Source organism: Diabrotica virgifera, chromosome 8, assembly GCF_917563875.1.
Source record: "Diabrotica virgifera virgifera chromosome 8, PGI_DIABVI_V3a".
NCBI classification, from domain to species: Eukaryota; Metazoa; Arthropoda; class Insecta; order Coleoptera; family Chrysomelidae; genus Diabrotica; species Diabrotica virgifera.
The window spans coordinates 124,990,379-125,012,609 of record NC_065450.1 but is presented as its reverse complement, the minus strand read 5'-3'; positions in this window follow the sequence as shown (position 1 = coordinate 125,012,609).

Sequence of the window (22,231 nt, the reverse complement as noted above, 5' to 3'; positions counted from 1 at the left end):
TTCCATTATCATTTTGAAATATCTTTTCTGTATGCCCTCTAAAAGCCAAATTTTGTCTAGCCAAAAACTGAATAATGTATATAATTCTTTCAATAACTGCCATCCACCTTTTTTTTCACGGTCCATTTGGGCCTGATTAATCGAATCTACAGTTCTTCCTTTCATTATATTTTGTTTTAAATCAACATATTGTCTCACACTTTGAAAATGTGCTACACTTTTTTCATGTCGTTCTATATTTCTCGATAAATGACGCCAATCTTTGTAACCTATTTCATCATTAAAAGCATTTATTGCACTGCTAAATAGTTTACAGTAAAAACAAAACACAGAATCACTAGATTTAGAATAAACGAGCCAGTCCCGTATAACCGTTTCATTATTTCCTAGTTTCTTAAGAAAATACGTAGTTGAAAATGATCGATTAGAATCATCTAATGGAACTGTAAAATTTTTTATTTGTACCGGACCTATTTCAAGTAGTGAGAGCTTAACATTATCTGAAATACTTTGTGGCCAAAGGGCAGGATCTGTCAATGAATCGATGATATTCGCATTCATTACTGAACTCGAATTATTACTGATATGATCAGAAAATGCAGTAGTTGTTACCGAGGCTGCTGCGGTCGGTGTTAATGTTGCTTCCGATGCTGACGTTGCTGAAATTTCTTCCATCGGAGTATCAGTAGAAGTTTCAGTAACACCCATCATTGTATCTTCAACAGTTTTTTCGAAAACTGGATTCATATCTGAACTTGTTGATGGTCCTGGTTGAACTTTCTGAAGAAACTTGCTTATAGAACTCGTGCATTTTTTCACTTTTTCTTCTTTTTCCAGTTTCCGTTTCCGATATTGGAAACCAGAAAGTTTTTGTCTTCCATCAGCCATCTGCAATAATTTAAAAAAATAAATAAAAATACTACAACCCTCTAGCCAGACGTGAGTTTCATTAATGTACAAAAAGAATTGTTTTACAGTCCTCGTTTAATAGGTAGTAACTTTAATAACATTCTTACCTTGAGTTTGACGATGCTGTATCTCTATGGGCACTTCTGCGGTTTTTCAAAACTCACGACACTGTACTATTTAATCAAGTAAAGTTAAAATAACGTAAAGCAGGAACTCAAGAAGTCACTGGTTTAAATTCAAATTTCAGATAGAAACTAAAATTTTTTTAAGAAAACCGATTTTTATAAACTTTGAAAGGCGGTCCTTTCCCCATTAAACCAATGGGACTCCTATTTCTTTAATTGTTAAAATGTCTCCTCCCATCTAAAGGGTTCCTAATTTTCGTAGAGAGAAAATATATCAACGTCATCTATTCTACGTAAATAGATATTCAATACAAAAGATTTTTTACCATTTTTCAAAGGTTTACCGAGAAGGATTGACCTTTTTTTGGTAACAACTTCCGCTCGAACACATTTAAGATTCACAGACGCCCCCCTGTTGATTCAGTTCTAAGAAGCTTCCTAAATTGAGTATTTTCTAAAAACTTTCAGATTTGTTCACGCCGAGACAGTGGCGTACACTTTAAAGTAGGCTATATAATATACAGCATATTAAGTGTAGGTAGGTACATCTTAGTAAAAAAGCGTTTGTGCATATGCGTATGTAAACATGGAACTTGTCATTCGTTATGATCCAGCTGCCGCCCCCTATAACCTGCCGCCCGGGTGCCGTGCACCCCTTGCACCCCCGCTTAAGACGCCACTGATAATAATGTAAATGTATTATGCATATAGCGTATATTTGTTATATATTTATATCGTATATTTATATTGATAGTGTATATTTACGATAGCAAATATTAAAATCATAAAAAAAAATTGCAAAAATGTACCCTCGTAATAAATAATATAAATAATATATACCTCAAATAATAATGGTAATATGCCATGTGAATAACTTTAATATGTGTTAAAAAAAAATTCCAATAATACCCATAAAGATAATTAAAAATAAATAGATAAAAATACTAGAAATATACCTTACATTCTGCTATATCATTCATTTGTTAAGAAATATCGTGGAAATACCATAAGAACAAAATATAGACTCACCACTTTAAACGTTTGTGTTCGTATCACCAAAAGTTCTCGATCCACGTTCCCTGGCATTGTCCATTGTCCCACGATGTTCCATCTCCATACCATTGTCCATTTAGCTCCATGTCAGGCCTGCTGTCTCCATCCTTTCTACATACCACACTGTATTCTAGGGTGGTCGAGGTACCAGAACATTGACGTTTTTCTCCATTTCTCGTTTACCAGTCCTGTGACGTCTTTCCAGTCTTTCTTCCCTGGTCTTGGATCGCCATATGATAGTCCAGGATTACTAGGGCTATCTTCTCCCGGTAAGGGTGGTTAACCCTTATCCGAGGGGTGGAATGATTAATAGTCGTTTCACTGTTGAAGTTGTTTTATTATACTCGCATGAGTACAAGCTGGTAGCAACCTACGTAACGTCGTCTCGCGGAGTGTAAATGACACTATCTTTTAATGTGAATAATCTTACATCTAATAAAATAGAATGACGAATGTGGAATGTGTAATGAGGATCCCCTTATTATGTTTTGGTTGTATAAATATATTTAAAAGTGCAAAGTCAGCGTCGACCCTGAAAAGTGTTTATAGTGGCTGTATGTATAATTACACCTCACGATCTAGGTCAACAATGTTTATGTAACGAAAGAAGGTTGGAATTGTTTATGATGACATTTAAATAACCGAAAGAAATTAGCGTAGATAATTAAAGGGTGTTTTTAAAAGATATCTAATGAGTACAGATGAATTCTTGTATTGTACCCTCGGAGATCCGTGGAAAAAATTTACACCCAAAATAACAAAATTCAGTTTGGCAACACTGTGCGAATGTTGATAGTAACATATCCTTTTTAAGATAAGCACAACTGTAATTTAGTCCAAACAAATTAATATATTTTTTTTGCCAACAAAAATGAGATTTTTCAACCAAATAATGTTTCAAATATGATGTGCAAAATAATTTTTAATTGGGTTCTGCGAATGGGCTTGCTTTTTTGTCATTAAAGTAAAAAAAAACTAAATTTTACTCATTAAATCAATATTGTCCGGTTATCGTCTTAATTATTTTAACTGTACTAATATCCGTTGAGTATTTATGAATGATTAATAGGTCATTAAAACATTTTATCTCTAGCGGCTTCTGGAATATCTCAAAAATATCGAATTTCATTGATAAAACGCGCATATTCCACCGATCTTCGCTTCGACAATACATATTCTTTCCTTCTTGAACTTGATAAAAACTTAAATGTCAATAAAGATTTTAGTTTAGATTCTAGTTCATAATATACTACCTATTTCTGTCATAATTGACAGTATATTGACATAATTGTCTCTAATACCTTTCTGTGCGACGAATTTAAAAGATTTTAATAATTAGTGATTTTTAACATAGTTATTTATATTATAGTTCCATTTTTTATCTTTTTTATTATTATATTTTTAATTTTTAATAACATTCACTGCAATTCTTTTTGTTAATGCCGCTTTTTTACACATTTATAACATCGTTGACTAAAATCTCAAACTGGTGAGTTATTTTTTAATACCCAGTTTCACTATTATACCTTTAATATTATTTCAGCGTCCCTGATGATGTTAACGACTGTTAACGAAATATTGGAATCGTAGAAAAGAGTACACTGAGTCTTCCATTTCAGCTGTTAACCCAATAATTTGTAAATTGATAATTACTAATCAGCTGTGATCATTTCTAGTTTATAAATCTTGATATGGGTTTTTACACCGACATCCGTAATCAATATGGTGAAATAGTAGTAAAGGCATTGAAGCAATGGGCTAAAACTAAAAGGAAATTGGCAGTTGAATATAATCGTAGACAATTTTTATTAAACTGTAGAAAAATGGGATTACTACCTAAACATTTGCAAGGAGCCACTAAGCCAGTAGATAATTTGATTCTAAGACAAGAACAAATTAAGAAAACGGATCTTCACAGAGACACAAAAAGGTTATGTACAAAATTATTAAATTATGAAATTAACTCCAATCATAAAACTATTCATAATTTTGAACGTTCCTTAGAGAAATTGAAAACAACTATTGTCACAAACAGTAATGAACTTATCTTTACAAATTTTTTAAGTAGACAGTTAAGAATTTATAATAAAATATTTCATGACACTAAAAATGTACAACAAAGAAAGTTAGACAAACTAAAATCTGAGTATTGCGAAAACCATTTAAAAGTTAATGGTACTTGGTTAAAAAACTTGAGTGATATTGACATTCCTTCAGACATTGTAAAGTTTTTATCGTTGGGTCCTAAATTTAGTATCGAACCTAAGGTTGGTCATGATATTTCCATAAAACACCTTTTAGCAGATGTTCATTTGATCTCGTCTTACATGAGAGATGATATAAAAAGAAATGTACTAACAGCCAGATCTACTAATATTATCACAAATTATGTCACTAATAACTATAAAGCAGACACTTTTTTCCATCATCTTTATTGTAAGACTAAGAAATTTCTGAAATCTAATCCAGAGTTAATGGTAACTCAATCTGATAAAGGCAATGTAACAGTTATTATGAAGAAAAGTCAGTATATGGACCTTTCCAAAGAATTACTTCAAAATAACACTTCTTACAGAGTCATACATACAGACCCTACATTATCTTTAGAACGTAAATGTAATGACTTAGTTAAATCTTTACATAATAGAAAGTTTATTGACCTTCATGCTAAAAAACGTTTAACATCTTATAAAAGTGTCATACCAAAATTTTATGCATTGCCCAAGATACATAAACCTATATTATCAGTAAGACCTATTGTGTCATCTATAGGAACACCCACTGAAGGAATTGCTACTATTGTTACAGAAATCTTAACTAATGCTTACAATTATCAAAATGAATACTATATTAAGGATTCTTTTGAAGTAAAAGACAAATTTAATGGTTTAAAACTACCAAATGATTTTGTGATTGTAAGTTTAGATGTGGTTTCTCTCTTTAGTAATGTTTACTTAGAGGCTTGTTTACGTTCTATAACAAAACACTGGAATGATATCTCCAACCATTGTAAAATTAATGAAAATACTTTCCTAGAACTGATAATTTTCTTATTTGAAAATAATTATTTTACATTCGACAACACAATATATAAACAAACTTTTGGTACCCCTATGGGAACTAAAATGAGTCCTATATTGGCTGCTTATATGATGGATGATTTGTTAGATATAGTTATTCCTGTACTACCTTTTACACCTTTCTTTGTCAAAAAATATGTAGATGACCTAATTTTAGCTATACCTACTAATAGTACAGATGAATTGTTATTTATTTTTAATACCTTTGATCCTCATATACAATTTACAGTTGAAGTAGAGGATGACCATTGTTCCATTCCTTTTTTAGACACCAAATTATATCGCACAAAAAATAATACTATCTTAGTTGATTGGTACATGAAACCAATAAGTTCAGGTATATACCTGAATTATTGGTCTTACCATAAACACTCAATAAAATTTAACTTAGTAAAACAAATGCGAACTAGGATTGAACGAATTGCTGATAAATCATTCCATCAAACTAATCTAAAAAAACTATATAACATGTTTTTAGACAATTCTTATCCTCCTGTAATGTTAAAACAGTTATTATTTAACACTCCATCTATCACACCAACTATTGTAGATAATCATAATACAGCTAACAATAATAGTGTTGTCATTCCGGAAGTAGTTTCATTCATCTCTTTACCTTTCATTAGAGAGATTACACCAAAACTCACACGAATTGTAAAAAACGAGCTAAACATCAAAATTGTGACATTAAATATTGATTGTGACAAACAGTACATAGGCCAGACAACTAGACGAGTAAAAGATCGTATGACAAGTCATAAAAGTGATTGTAGATTATATCCAGACAGGTGCTCTTTAGCTACACATGTTGTAAATGAAAGCCATAATATGGACTTTGAATCTGTAAAAATTTTAACAAATGAAAAGAACTATCACAAAAGAACTTTTCTTGAAATGGCATTTATTTATCAGAATGAACAGACAATTAATAAAAGAACAGATATTAAACAATTAACAGAGATCTATTCTTTCCTTCTTGAACTTGATAAAAACTTAAATGTCAATAAAGATTTTAGTTTAGATTCTAGTTCATAATATACTACCTATTTCTGACATAATTGACAGTATATTGACATAATTGTCTCTAATACCTTTCTGTGCGACGAATGTAAAAGATTTTAATAATTAGTGGTTTTTAACATAGTTATTTATATTATAGTTCCATTTTTTATCTTTTTTATTGTTATATTTTTAATTTTTAATAACATTCACTGCAATTCTTTTTGTTAATGCCGCTTTTTTACACATTTATAACATCGTTGACTAAAATCTCAAACTGGTGAATTATTTTTTAATACCCAGTTTCACTATTATACCTTTAATATTATTTCAGCGTCCCTGATGATGTTAACGACTGTTAACGAAATATTGGAATCGTAGAAAAGAGTACACTTAGTCTTCCATTTCAGCTGTTAACCCAATAATTTGTAAATTGATAATTACTAATCAGCTGTGATCATTTCTAATTTATATATATATATATATATATATATATATATATATATATATATATATATATATAAATATATATAGTATTTTTACTACAAAAACGTTATTACGTAGGTCAAAATTTTTGACGTAAGAGAACTGTCAAAACATTAGAATGTGACTTTTCATTATTGCCATGTTTATAATAAACATGACAATAATGAAAGTCACATTCTAATGTTTTGACAGTTCTCTTAAGTCAAAAATTTTGACCTACGTAATAACGTTTTTGTAGTAAAAATACTATATATATATATATATATATATATATATATATATATATATATATACAGGGCGCGCCAAACCTCTGGTCTTCTTTGATTACGGCTAAACTATGAGATATAAAAAAAAATGTTTATAACAAAACTAATGTGTATCAAAGAGGTCTATAATTTAAAATTATTTTCAATTATACAGGGTGAGTCAGAACGACGGTATGAACCAAAGTTTTATTTTTTTAAATGGAACACCCTGTATTTTAAATGATTTTTGAATATATTATTTAAAAATATGAAAAATTTGTATAAGGTCTTATAGGCCTAAAGTTAATAATTTTCGAAATATTTACATTTTTATTGAGAAAAATGGTAATATTTATAGGGTTGTGGATTATGTTTCCAAGGAAATAAAAATTTAGGTGATAGGTCAGTTTTTAAAATATAGTGTTATTTATAAATAATTTAATATTTTTTACTTTTAGCCATAAAATATACAGTGTGATCACTATTTGCAAATACAAAATTTTCTCATTTTTTTTAAATGGGACCCTGTATATTTGTTTTGCGTTTTGTAGTAAATATTACAACCTTTCTTTTGGTATAAGGTTGTATGTACCTAGCATGTTTCGTTTTGTAGATATTTTAAAAAAACTATAGATTTTAAGTTTTTGCGGATTTTCTATTTAAAAATTTTTTTGCAAAAAAAAATAATTATAGTCTGGTTTTAGAAACATACACTAAAATATAAAATATGAAATTAAAAACGTAATTAAAGATTAAAATAAATCGTATGCTAGTACGAATTGAATTTAATAACTTTAAATTATTTTACAAAAAATATTTTACCATATTAATGAATACATAAATTAGTTACTAAATTAAATAAACAACCAAAATTTAAATCAATCGTAGTAATTCTTCTACCGCAGCAACTTTCCTGTACCAAATTAATTGTTAGTTATATTGTATTTACGAGTAAGATCAGTTAATAACTTTTTAATTTACCTACATCTTGAGAATGTATAAAGTATGCTTTGAAAGAAATGAACGTTATGGAAGTATATTAAGAAGTAAATAGTATCTATGTACCTACTCGTGTCACAAAAGCTGGTAATAGTTTCTAATGGTTTCGCCCAAAACAAATGTCATATCCAAAAATTGTTCGGTTAAAAAATTAAAATTTAAAATATAAAAAATTGTTACAAAAATTTCAACTACAAAAGTATTACCAGCTTTTGTGACACCAGTAAATACTATTTATATTAATAAATAATTTGGCTGATACATTTAACATTCATTTGTTTCAAAGCATACTTTATAATAATTTTTATATTCTCAAGTAAATTTAAAAGGTAAATTAAAAGTTTAACTAAATACAATTTAACTAACAATTAATTTGGTACAGGAAAGTTGCTGTAGTAGAAAAATTACTACGGTTGATTTAAAATTTGGTTGTTTATTTAATTTAGTAACTAATTTATGCATTCATTAATATGGTAAAATATTTTTTGTAAAATAATTTAAAGTTATTAAATTCAATTGAATTATAGTATCATACGATTTATTTTAATCTTTAATTACGTTTTTATTTTCATATTTTATATTTTAGTGTATGTTTCTAAAACCAGATTATAATTATTTCTTTTGCAAAAAAATTTTTAAACAAAAAATTAGCAAAAACGTAAAATCTATAGTTTTTTTAAAATATCTACAAAACGAAGCATGCTAGGTACATACAACCTTATACCAAAAGATAGGTTGTAATATTTACTACAAAACGCAAAACTAATATACAGGGTGTCCCATTTAAAAAAAATGAGAAAATTTTGTATTTGCAAATAGTGATCACACTGTATATTTTATGGCTAAAAGTAAAAAATATTAAATTATTTAAAAATAACACTATATTTTAAAAACTTTGACCTATCACCTATATTTTTATTTCCTTGGAAACATAATCCACAACCCTATAAATATTACCATTTTTCTCAATAAAAATGTAAATATTTCGAAAATAATTAACTTTAGGCCTATAAGACCTTATACAAATTTTTCACATTTTTAAATAATATATTCAAAAATCATTTAATATACAGGGTGTTCCATTTAAAAAAATAAAACTTTGGTTCATACCGTCGTTCTGACTCACCCTGTATAATTGAAAATAATTTTAAATTATAGACCTCTTTGATACACATTAGTTTTGTTATAAACATTTTTTTGTATATCTCATAGTTTAGCCGTAATCAAAGAAGACCAGAGGTTTGGCGCACCCTGTATATATATATATATATATATATAGTTTGAGTTTAATTCTTGAACCTTGATATATTTTTTTACCAATGTTTCTTGGGTTTAGGTTCATAAAAAAAGCTTGTCTAGGATGTTATGACCATATTTATTGATATATTATCCGACGTTTCGGCAGGAAATCCATGCCTTTTTCAAGGATTGACTAAAACAACATTTATTGAAAGCTACAATACAATTTAAAAGAAAATCGACTTACCATGCAATCGTAAATTTAGTTTTGAAACAAGTACACAAATAGACGTCACAATTAAAACAATGTTAAAATGTTAAAGCATAGGAAAAAAAAAAAAATATATATATATATATATATATATATATATATATATATATATATATATATATAAGAAATACTGGATATTAGTGACTGTCGATATAAACAAACAACTAGTTTATTAGGGTTGCAGTCAGAAGGTTGGCCAGGATGTTAAAGAAACACTCTTTTGACTTTTTGTCTAGCTTTCGGAATGGTTTTATTCCTTTTTCAAGACTCTGTAATATAGATAAAAAGAAGTATGTAAATTTTTATAAGATATCACAATTCGTCAGTTCAACTTACTAGTCGTTGAGATTATTTAAAAGCTTTATGACCCTCAACAATACTAACACAAACATAGAATACAGAAAATAATGGACAAAATACATTCTAAAATTTGTTAAGGATGGTAAATTTTTATATTTATTCTATGACATCTTTTGATGGTGTGTTTTAACTCTGATACATAGAGAACAGAAAGAAAAAACAATCGGATTAAAATGTAATTAGGTGTTTTTAATATTGTATTTATTTTCAAAAAACCAAGAGGCCCATACTGGGTAATTTTTATTTTTAACTCTGTCTTAATGGTATGCAACCTGTTATGCACACAGATGTATTGTGTAGTGCATATGTATAAGAAATATTTATTTTATTTTTGATGTTTTTCCAGTAAGTAACAATAAATATTGCTCAGTTTATCTATGTCAGACTTTTTATTTATGCAAGACGTACTGGATTTTATCAAACACATTTCCAAGAAAACACGTTTTGAATGGTTTGTTTCTTTGGCCAAAATACATGAATCTTCGAAATTAAACTCATGTTTCAAAGTTAATGCATGTTCTGTAAGTGCACATGCATTTATTTTATTGGTTTTTATATCGCTACGATGTGAGATCACCCTACTGTGGAAATTGCGAGATGTTTCCCCGATGTATACGTTGTTACAATTGGAACACGGTATGGAATAAACAACATTCGAAGACTCTTGTCTTGTGAAGGGATCCTTTGTTTTTGAGTATAACTTAGATACCGTTTTCACGTTCCTAGTTGAAATTTCTAAGCCATTAACATTTTTGAAAATGTTAATTAGCTTAGGTGTCAGAACTGGAATGTAGGTTATGTTTGTGTTAGTATTGTTGAGGGTCATAAAGCTTTTAAATAATCTCAACGACTAGTAAGTTGAACTGACGAATTGTGATATTTTATAAAAATTTACATACTTCTTTTTATCTATATTACAGAGTCTTGAAAAACGAATAAAACCATTCCGAAAGCTAGACAAAAAGTCAAAAGAGTGTTTCTTTAACATCCTGGCCAACCTTCTGACTGCAACCCTAATAAACTAGTTGTTTGTATATATATATATATATATATATATATATATATATATATATATATATATATATGTTACACTTGAAGTTTCCGCGGGAGCTATATGTGCTTTCTGTTGTTTTCCGGGTTTGACTCCGCGTTGAATAATTTTGGTTTTGAGAAAAACCATTATTTTGACGACGTTTCGGCAAGATCTCACTTGCCATTGTCAAGTCAGGTAGTTCCGCTTCTCGCTGTTGCTTGAAGTACACTGAATTTTTATTCACGATACCGTAACTTATATAGTTGATCCTGATGTATTTGCTTGACCTGTGCGTCTCTTGGATCTTGTGATTGGTCCCGTATATGTTGGGGGGTCTGGAAGGGTGACACGCGTAGATGTCGCTGCTTGATTTTATTTTGGTCTTTTTCTTCAATACCGTTTTCCATGTTGTAGGAAGCCGTTGCGCATCATCTCTTTGGTTTAGACCGTTGGGATTTCTTTAGATTTCTATCGATTCTCTGATTTCACGTTTTCTTTTTATTTCTATGTTAGCTAACATCGTTGTTTGGTTCAGGTTTATTTTATGTCCTGTATTTGCGACATGTTGTGCAAGGGATGACGTGGTTTCTCCCCTTTCGATGGCATTTCGGTGTTCTTCTCGTCTTACATGGATTCTTCGGTTGGTCTGTCCAATGTACGACTTTCCACAATCCCCACACGGAATCTCGTATACTCCTTGACTTTCTAACGATATTTTGGTTTTTGGTGTTGGTAGAATAGTTGAGATCTTTCTGTCGGTGTTAAATATCGTTTCTATGTTGTTCTGAAGCTATTTTCTTGTGGCATTTTTATAATCAAGTATATTCAAATGGGAAATAAGCCACAATTTTACCTAAAAATTATTAGAAGAATTTTTTACTAAGCAACACCATTTTTGTTTATTTAGTATTATTTTGTATTTTGACAACGACACCCGACTTGGGCGTCGAAACGTTAATAAAATCATTTTTAGGTAAAATTGTGGCTTATTTTCCATTTGAATATACTTGATTATCGTTTCTATGTTATGTTTTCTCAGCACTCTCCCTATTTTCTCTGTTGTACCCTTAAAATATGGCAGAATGGTTTTGCCGATCGGTTTTTTGTCTTCTGTTGGGTCCTTCATTATTCTTCGAGCATTTTGAGCTTTTTCGATGGTGTATGTTGAGAAGCCGTTTTCTCTTAACGCTGTTTTCACATTATGCATTTCTTCATTTTGATGTTCTTGGTCTGTCAGTCTTTCAGATCTTGTAATCAAGGTTTTGATGACTGAATGTAATTGTGCAGGATGGTGGTGTGAAGCAGCATTTAGATATCTATCGGTATGTGTCGGTTTCCGATACGCTGTATGGCCTATGTGTCCGTCTTGTTTCTTTATTATTAACACATCTAGGAATGGTATTTGATCGTTTTCTTCCAGTTCCATAGTAAACTGAATTTTATGGTAGATATTGTTGATGTGTTCTAAAAATGCCTTTAGTTTTTCTTCTCCGTGGGTCCAGATGATAAAAGTGTCATCCACGTATCTAAGCCAAAGTTTAGGTTTGTATTCAGCTGTTTCTATTGCCCGCTGTTCTATTTCCTTCATAAACAAGTTCGTTATTACTGGTGACAGTGGGGAACCCATCGGTGCTCCCTCAACTTGTTTATATATTTGCTCCTTATAGATGAAATATGTGTTATTTAAACAGTGTTTGGTTAGGTTTAGAGTATCCGGTGATATTGGGTACTTTTTGCTTATGATGTCCAGTGATTCATCTATAGGAACATTCGTGAAAAGTGAGACTACATCGAAGCTGACTAGTACCATTCTGCCATAGTTAGTACCATTCTGCCATATGTTAAGGGTACAACAGAGAAAATAGGGAGAGTGCTGAGAAAACATAACATAGAAACGATATTTAACACCGACAGAAAGATCTCAACTATTCTACCAACACCAAAAACCAAAATATCGTTAGAAAGTCAAGGAGTATACGAGATTCCGTGTGGGGATTGTGGAAAGTCGTACAATGGACAGACCAACCGAAGAATCCATGTAAGACGAGAAGAACACCGAAATGCCATCGAAAGGGGAGAAACCACGTCATCCCTTGCACAACATGTCGCAAATACAGGACATAAAACAAACCTGAACCAAACAACGATGTTAGCTAACATAGAAATAAAAAGACAACGTGAAATCAGAGAATCGATAGAAATCGAAAGAAATCCCAACGGTCTAAACCAAAGAGATGATGCGCAACGGCTTCCTATAACATGGAAAACGGTATTGAAGAAAAAGACCAAAATAAATCAAGCAGCGACATCTACGCGTGTCACCCTTCCAGACCCCCCAACATATACGGGACCAATCACAAGATCCAAGAGACGCGCAGGTCAAGCAAATACATCAGGATCAACTATATAAGTTACGGTATCGTGAATAAAAATTCAGTCTACTTCAAGCAACAGCGAGAAGCGGAACTACCTGACTTGACAATGGCAAGTGAGATCTTGCCGAAACGTCGTCAAAATAATGGTTTTTCTCAAAACCAAAATTATTCAACGCGGAGTCAAACCCGGAAAACAACAGAAAGCATATATATATATATATATATATATATATATATATATATATATATATATATATATATATATATATATATATATATATATATATATATATATACAGATGAAATAGAGAATGTGGAAAAATCCCCTTACGAACAATTCACACATCCACCATTTCGGGTTGGGTCCCAACCCGAAATGGTGGATGTGTGAATTGTTCGTAAGGGGATTTTTCCACATTCTCTATTTCATCTGTTTGATTTCGTACGAGTGGTCGTCAAACCATTAACCTTGGATCTTTTGATCACTGAGTGTGTTTCAAGGATCTACATCTCATGTTTTTAAACATATATATATATATATATATATATATATATATATATATATATATATATATATATATATATATAAATCCAATTTTGATCACAGCTGAACAATATTAAACACAAATGGAAAGGATTAATGGGTAAGCAGCTGAAATAACAAAGCCAAGAGTACTCTTTTTTCAATATCAAATATATTTCGGTATTGCCTTTATACCATCATCAGTGATTGCTACAAATGTGTTATAAGTGAGTTGCTTTGTGAAATAATTAAAAATGTTATTGAACTTAAAAAGTTGAGATTGCGGCTCTATGGTTAAACATTTTTGTAAAAAATCTTCCAAAAGGGGAAACATCAAGCATGTTAAAATTGTAAAAACACAAGAAAAAACAAAACATTTAAATGAAAAAACTGTAACAATGCACATTTAAAAAAATAAATGAAGTTTTAAAATCTTTTTTGAATCTTAAGAACCAAAACATTAGGTAGGTACAACCAGTACTTTTTTGTACAAAAAAAAACTTGAAATTAAAATGAATTAGCGGTAATCCTACATGTTATGTTCTATGTTCTATGGTAGAAACAAATGATAGTTGACAATGACATAATGAAATTTTGTTTCGAGCTTCTGTCATAATTGAAACGTTATTCCTGCAGATTTTTTTATCTACATTTGTTTCTGCTACTCCAACTGCGTTAAAAACAGGACACCATTTTATGCACTATGTTAATAATACTATTAAAGCTATTATAAAAGTATCCGAATTAAAAAAATATTCTTAAAAAGCACAAATAATACAAACAACGATCCACGGCAAGGCAAGGCCGGGCAAGGTGGCCAAGATGAAGATGCCAAGATGGCCGAAGCGAGGTCGTTGGTTGGTCGTTTTTATTGTTTGTTTTTTAACCAAAAGGAGTGATTCAAATTTACCGCGCTGTATTGCTTGTTTGTAATTGGTCCAACCGCAGGCAAGTTTACTCCACTGTTATAAAATTTTGACACTAATGACATTTATCAAATTTTGACACTAGTGACATTTCATAGGTTAATTAAGTTATATCGGCGATTTTTGTGTTTTCTGTGTTATTCCTTTAACTTTTAGATTGTTAGTTTGCTTTTATATAAAAAGCAGTTGTTTTTGAAACTCTTTAGCGACATATTAATTTAATATAATATTTATGGATTACCGTTGAGGGCGACTAGATCAACCAAAAAAGATGTATTTGGTTATTATTCTAGTGACTTTCTTGGGTGTGAATCTGTCTTTTTAGTTTACTCCTCCTGGTTAAAAAATAACCTATAGTCACGTGATGCCCTCTCAAGCGCCATGCACAAAAATATATGCACGGCGAATTTGAAAATGAACGCAAAAGAAATAAATATAAATGCCTCTCTTGGGTTTTGCATAAGTTATCAAGTATTTTTTTTATTAACAAAATCGCATTCCAAATTGAATGTTCGCGAACAGTAATTTTTATTACATTTGTATGTTTATAATATTGTATTAATTGAACTTAAGGAACTCTTTAAATTTGACATATTATTGCACTGTAGGCCTAAAATGTCACTTAGTTTGTCTGGTATGTTATAAGTAATGTTGTATCTGTTACACGTATATGTATTATTTCGCAACTTAAAATATAGGAACATTGGTAGTATGTTCACAGAATGTCTTATGGTAACATTCCAGGAATAATTTAAACAGATGTTCACCGAATGTTCCCTAAATGTCCAGCACATTCAAATATTGATAGAACTTTGGCAGTACATTCCTGGAATGTTGTGTGTTGTTAGGGATCCGATCGAACAAAAACTATTTTAAATGAAAAAAAAAGGAACTAAATGTAATCCTTAGTGCCACTGACGATCTGCATATTAGTACGACCGTTCTTATAATCTAGTCTGTTAAAACAGTTTAACACTCATTTTCATAATCAGTTAAAGTGGACTTTAAATTTTAAGTTGGTACCTTTATCAATGCAATTCATATGGGAAAATGTCAACTTTAAAGTGAACTTTAGTTAATGTTCACCTTAATTTGATTATGAAACCGGGCGTTAGTATACTTTCAAAAGTTTCTCTTCTTGGTTTTCGTCTATCGGGGAATTGCTGATGATAAATTTTTATTGTTAGTGGCTCATTTTTGTTATACTCTCCTCTCCTAGCAAAAAACCATTTTAATCATGCTGATGTTGCATAAGGATGTTGATGTTGCATAAGGAACTTGGGTATCATTTATTATAACTGGGAAATTTTCTATTTTTTATTTGTGAAGTTAATTTGTGCCGATTTAGACTCATTTAATTTTATTCGCCATTTTCTGGTCCAGGTATGTGTTGTATTTACTGAGAGTTACAACTTATTAGTCGCTTCTTCACTAGTGTCTCCTATCGCTAGCCTGTATCATCAGCAAAGGCGGCAATAGTGTTCTGTTTTAGTTCTGGAATGTCACACGTATACAATAGGTACAGGACCGGACCTAATACGCTCCATTGTGGCTCGCCAGCTTTGATCTCCCTTAAATCGGTGTACACTTCTTCTTGTTTAACTCTGAAATATCTATTCGCAATGTACAATTCTAGAATTTCCGAATACTGTTCAGGCATGAACGTTCTTAGTTTATAGTTTAAACCCTCGATGCCAGATTTTATCAAAATGCTTAACTATGGCTTTTCTTGGGAGATTTTTTAATAGTTCTCCTGTTATGAGATCATATCCTGGAGCTTTCTTAGGATTTATATTCTCTTTTATCTCTGTTGATACTTCTCTAACTGATGTCAACGTTATTCTTTCTTCCGTTTGGAATGGTTCTTCCCATCTCAGTTCTTCACCATCATTGTCGTTGGATTTGAACGTGCTTTCTAAATGATCTGCAAATCTTTCTGCTTTCTGTTCGTTACTTCTAGCCCAGTTGCCGTTTTCCAACTTGATAGGAGAAGAATGAATAATTGGTCTCTTCATTCTTTTTGTTGCCTTCCATAACGAATAATATGTGTTCTGGTCAGCTGTTAAATTACTTAAAAAATAATCAATTGTTGAATTTTTTATATTCTGTATCTCCCTTTTTAGTTTTTGTGTAGCATTATTTAGACTAGTTTTGTCTCGTGGAGCTCTGTATTGTTGCCCTTTTTTTCTTAACTTTCTTTTTTCTAATATCAGTTCTCTGATTTCTTTTGGATAATTGTTCCCTTTTGTTCTGGGAGTTATTGTGGGAGTATTTTCTCAAGCTACCTGTTGGATAGTTTTTATAAAATATTCTAATTCGTCATCAAGTTGCCTGGTGTTTCTCAATGGCACAGCAAGATTCATTTTGTGTTCAATGTTTATTTTGAAGCTCTACCAGTCAATTTTTTTATTAGTCAATGTTTTTTGATTATTGTATCACTCATAGTTAAAATTATCGGTGAGTGATCAGAGTTCATGTCGCAGCCATCATTGATATCCAGATAGTTAGCTGAGATATTTTTGTACTTAAATAAAGAAATCTATCAGGTCTGGAATTTTATTCCTATCAGTAGGCCAGTATGTTGGTCTACCAGTAGATATTACTTCACCCTTGTTCTTTAACAGCAGACAATAGTTCTTTTCCTTTAGTTGTAGTTAGCCTAGAGCCCCAGTGGGTATTCTTTGCATTGAAGTCGCCGCCGATGATGTATCTTTTTCCTAAAGTGTTCAGAAACTCCTTGTATTGTTCTCTTTTAATGGAGTGTCTAGAAGGACAATACATTGAACTTATATTTATGGTATGTGTTTTCATCTTTACACAAACTGTTGTAGCTTGTATGTGCTCAGTTGCATATTTTAATTCCTCATGATGCGAGATGTTGTCTTTAATTATAATAGCCTTTAGCGCTATATGCTCTAGTCGGGTGACTCTAATATCAATTTGAGTTATTTTGTCATCAATCTTGGAGCTTTTCCAATTATCATTTTTAATGTAATGTCAGTTTCTTTTTCTTGTTGCGATGGTGCATGTCTCCTTGTATTCTTTATTACATCACTATAACTTCTACTTTGATTGACCTTTGCCGTTTTCAGTTTTTTGCTTTCAATAACCCTCTGGGGCGCTTTTATAATATTGTCTTTGTTTGTTCTCTGGTTTCTCATTGTTTGTAATTTTTTAGCTACATAACATCCGCGGTAGTTTGCAGGATGGTTTTCGCCGCAATGAACACATTTTGGTTTATCTTCCGGTGGTTTTTGACAATCTTTAGTAAGGTGTTTACCAATACATTTTACACATCTTGGCTCCTTTTTACAGTATTTCCACGTGTGTCCTTAAGCCTGGCATCTTTTAGGTACATTGCGGAACTAATCTGGAACTCCTCAATGGCTCGATTTCAACTTTCGTACTCAGTATGTCTGTTATGCTGTAAATTATATTTATATCTTCATCCTGTCTAACTGTTAGGATGAACATATCTAGTTGTTTTTTAGTGTTCCATTTGAATTTCTTGTCAGCTTTAATGGCTTTATATTGTCGTTTTTGTAGGTATTTTACTTTCCTCTGGTGGCCATGTGTGATGTAATTTCTTAACAACTCTAATTTCTTAACTCTGGGGATCATGCAACAGAGCAATGCACTAATAAAGAAAGAAGTGCCAACGTCAAGTGTGTACTCTGCGAGGGAGACCACCCAGCAAACTACAAAGGTTGCAGGGTATACAAGGAGCTACAAACGAAAAAATTCCCAATGATTAGACCCAGGCCTAGCATGCCAATTAATCATGCACAACATGTCCAAGCAGGAGTTACCTACGTCCAAATCGTTAATAACTCACAACAAATTACGAATACTTAGTAATACAAATCAAACAGAAGTAACTACTACCAATACTCCCGCCTCAAATGACATGGCTGAACTAAAGAATATGTTAAAAGTCCTGATGGAACAAATGGGTACACTGTTAAATCTTCTTACCACCGTCGTCACTAAATTAACAGAGCGGCCGTGGGTAACGGCATAAACGCTGGCCTCATACGCCAGTAGACGTGGGTTCGATCCCTGCCAAAGACAAACCATTTTCATTTCCAATAATGACACGAGCCGTCTCACCGTGCCTCGGAGAGTACGTTAAGCCGTCGGTCCCCCTGGGCTAGTGTACATCGACACTAGTTACTTGAAATAGGGTTAAAGATGTAATTGGCGCTGGAACTATCCGAAAGGATCTCCCCGGAAAAAATGCCATACGATATTATTATTATTATTACTAAATTAACAAAATGATCAAATTCTTAAAAATAGCTATTTGGAATGCCAACGGGCTAAAAAATCATGCTCAAGAGGTAAAAGCTTTTATACTAATACACAACATCGACATAATGTTAATATCTGAAACACACTTTACAAATAGAAGCTATCTGAGAATTCTCTACTATGCAATATATAACACCAAACATCCAGATGGCACTGCACATGGAGGAACTGCAATCATAATTAAGTCATCGATAAAACACCACGAGTTAAATAAGTTTAAAAGAGATTATATACAAGCAACAAGTATTAGCATAGAAGACTGGAACGGTCCTTTAACAGTAACTGCAATATATAGTCCACCACGACATACTATAGCCAAAAATTAATACCAAGAATTCTTCAACACACTTGGAAACAGGTTTCTAGCAGGCGGCGATTATAACGCAAAACACACTCACTGGGGATCCAGGCAAATAACCTCGAAAGGTAGGCAATTATACATGGCAATGGAAACCAACAACCTTAAATACAAATCTACTGGCGAACCCACATATTGGCCCACAGACACCAACAAAATTCCAGATTTGCTTGATTTTTGTGTGACGAAAGGAATACCACTTTAATCCCAGACAGCACAATCTTGTTTCGATCTTTTATCCGACCACTCTCCTGTCTTGGTCATGATATCCACGAATATCCTCGAAACAGAACCTCCACCATATCTAAGTAGTAAATATACCAATTGGATTAAATTCCGGGCTATCCTTGATGAGAGACTGGATCTAAACATCCCACTAAAATCGGATGGCGAAATTGACGAAGCAGTAAATCAATTAAATTTGATAATTCAGGAAGCTGGCTGGCAGTCAACGCCTACACAACCAAGAACAATCATACACAAAGATTTACCCAACGAAATAAAAGAAAAAATCGCAGAAAAATAGAAGACTAAGGAAAGTATGGCAAAGAACCCGCGCACCCCAGGATAAAAATTGTTAAACAACAATAAAAACAACGACATAAAACGATATCTACAAAATCTATCTGCCACGGAAACCTCCGAATACTCGCTATGGAAGGCAACACGAAAGATTAACAGACCACAACTCTCTAATCCATTTATCCGGGCCAGTAACGGACGATGGGCTAAAAGTAACAACGAAAAAGCTACAGTCTTTGCCAAATACCTGGAGACAGTGTTCCAACCACATGCCCAAAACAACAACTCTGATGCAGAAGATAATATTCAATTGTATTTAGAATATCCATACCAACTAGAAGCACCGTTGGAGAAATTCACAGCCAAACACGTTTTCAACAAAATCCAAACAGATATGAATCCGAAAAAGTTCCCAGGGTTCGACTTAATCACTGCAAGAATTTTAAAAGAACTTCCCAAGAAAGAAGTGCAATATTTGACACAGATTTTTAACGCAATCTTAAGAACTGGTTACTATCCCCTTTTGTGGAAAGTGGCACAAATCATCTTAATACCCAAACCAGGCAAGCCTGTAGAAGAAGTTAAGTCCTATAGACCTATCAGTCTACTTTCAGTGATGTCAAAGGTTTTTGAAAAACTCTTACTAGACAGATTATAGCCAATCCTCATGGAAAAGCAGCTAATACCCAACCACCAGTTTGGATTTAGACAACAACATGCTACCACCGAGCAAATTCATCGAGTCTGCAATTCCATAAACAAAGCCTTAGAAGAGAAGCAATACTGCTCTGCAGCCTTTTTATTTGGATGTATCGCAGGCTTTTGATAAAGTCTGGCTCACTGGCCTGCTATACAAAATAAGAAAAGTAATTTCCTTGTAAAAGTTAAAGATCAGTGCACTAACTTATATCCAATCAAAGCTGGAGTACCTCAGGGTAGTGTCCTTGGACCAGTTCTCTACCTACTCTACACAGCAATCATTGCAGCTCACTGAAACCCGTACATCGCCTCGCAACTGCTCCAGACAAATCTCGACAGAATAAATATCTGACTAAAAACATGGCGAATTAAAGTAAACGAAAGCAAGTCAGTACATATAACGTTCACTAATCGAAAAGATACGTGCCCAACCGTCTCATTAAATAATCAAGTACTGCAACAAAAGGATGATGTAAAATACCTAGGTATGCACTTGGACCGCAGATTAACGTGGAAGAAACACATATTCACGAAAAGAAAACAGTTGGGTCTGAAACTCAATAAAATGTACTGGCTGATAGGAAAAAGGTTACAACTGAGTTTGTACAATAAAATTTTAGTATACAAGGCAGTGATTAAGCCAAAATGGAGCTATGGTATCCAACTGTGGGGAACATCGTCGAGATCTAATATCGACATCCTGGAGAGATTCCAATCGAAATCCTTGCGCATGATCACAAATGCACCGTGGTACATGCCCAATGCACACATCAATCGTGATCTCCAAATGAAGACTGTCAAAGAAGAAATTGCCAGTTACGCCCAAAAATACGACATCCGACTACAAAACCACCCCAACAGGCTAGCGAAGAACCTAATGAGACCCCAGGCAAACAGAAGGCTAAAGCGCCACACTCCAAGCGATCTACGAACAAGATTTTAAATTTTCAAAAATATTTTATTTATTAGAGTTTTATTTATAGGGTTTTATTTATTAGTCACAAATAATTTTGTTAAGTACTAAAATTATGATTTCATAGGTTGTTGTCACTTGACAGTCTCCTGCAAGTCTTTTTTAATTGTTAAACAATTTACTTATTGTAATCATTATTACATATTGTAAATAAATTGGATGTTAAAAAAAACTCTAATTGGCCTCTCTTGCTTGTTTTCATAAGTGTGGTACGAAAGGTTACTCGTATTTAATTTCTCTATTAAAGCTCTGTAGTTATCGCTATTGGCTGTATTAATTTTTATAACTTCACTGTTTACGATTTTCATAGTAAAGTTAATACCAGCCTCAACCAGGAGCTTGCTCAGGTCAACAGCACTTTGGAATATTATGACAACAGCATATTATGAGAAGAGCACTTGAAGGATGGGAAAAAGGCATCTCAATAAATGGTCATAAAATAAACAACCTACGGTTCGCAGATGACACAGCCCTTCTTGCAAATAGTCAAGCAGAGCTGATTGATCTTATACGACTGGTTGAAAACGAAAGTCAAATATTTGGTCTGTAATTAAACATATCAAAGACAAAGATCATGATAGTGGATAGACTACATAACAATCATCCACATATAACCACAATTGATCGGTTTGAGGTTGTGAACTCATACTTTTATCTGGGATCATTAATCACAAACACAGGGTCACTACAGGAGGAAGTAAAACGTAGATGTGATCTAGCAAAAGTCGCCACAGCAAAAATGACC